At 46.2% G+C, this 758-nt stretch overlaps 1 protein-coding gene across 4 annotated transcripts in view; it reads left to right on the top strand.

The window, feature by feature from the left end:
• Positions 1 to 334: 334 nt before the first annotated feature.
• LOC122554781 (ubiquitin-conjugating enzyme E2 U-like) overlaps positions 335 to 758 on the top strand; it is a 70,536-nt gene continuing 70,112 nt past the window's right edge. For all 4 annotated transcript variants that reach the window (XM_043700157.1, XM_043700156.1, XM_043700154.1 and 1 more), the window contains exon 1: positions 335 to 569. The gene's annotated coding sequence lies outside the window, so the exon portion shown is untranslated. The remainder of the gene's footprint in view (positions 570 to 758) is intronic.

The raw sequence follows: 758 nt of genomic DNA, 5'->3' as shown, positions 1-758 counted from the left end.
TTTTCTCTCTCTCACTCTCCACAGAAGCTACCAGACCTGCTGAGGTCTCCAGCAATTTTTGTTTCTATTGAGACAATGTTGTGTTTGCTATATGAACCCTTGGGTTATGGCAGCTGGATTGAAAATGGGATTGGTAGGAAGTTTTTTTAAATCATGTTAACAATTTTTTTTAGAGGAACTGAGAGCAAGGTTTGAATGAGTTGCTGTCAGGCAGATGGACTGAGAGACTTTGCCCTGTTTGAATTTCTGTTGCAATGACAACGAGAGACCAGCAGGGGGCGCGGGGAGCACCGTTACCAAGCAACCAGCAACACTTCCGGTCGCAGGTCAGCTGCTGGACATGAAGGAGTGGGAATCCCTGTCAGTTTCCCAATGTGAAACTTTACAGCCTCATGTTTATCAATCACTCTCCGAAAGAAGTGGATCTCTTTCAATATTGTCTTTTGTAAAGTTGTATTAAGTGTTGATGAATCTCTGTGAAGATCCAGAAGCTTGGGAACAGACTGGACTGGAACCAGGAGAAGAACAATTCACCAGAAAATCAGACACTGGGAACAGCAGCAGCTCAGGTCAGATTGATCCTCAACAGCCCCTTCATCATCCTGCAATAATACTCTGTAACTGCCTTCAGTATCCCCAAACCACCACCACTGTTTCCCCCTCACCCATCGCTCCCTTACATCTCATCACCCCTTACCCCTACATCACCCCCTTAACCTCCACATCACCCCCTTAACCTCCACATCACCCCCTTAACC

This window comes from Chiloscyllium plagiosum, chromosome 11 (genome assembly GCF_004010195.1).
Source record: "Chiloscyllium plagiosum isolate BGI_BamShark_2017 chromosome 11, ASM401019v2, whole genome shotgun sequence".
In the NCBI taxonomy this organism is placed as follows: Eukaryota; Metazoa; Chordata; class Chondrichthyes; order Orectolobiformes; family Hemiscylliidae; genus Chiloscyllium; species Chiloscyllium plagiosum.
Note: the sequence above shows the minus strand (reverse complement) of the source record. Positions and strands in the feature narration are given on the sequence as shown.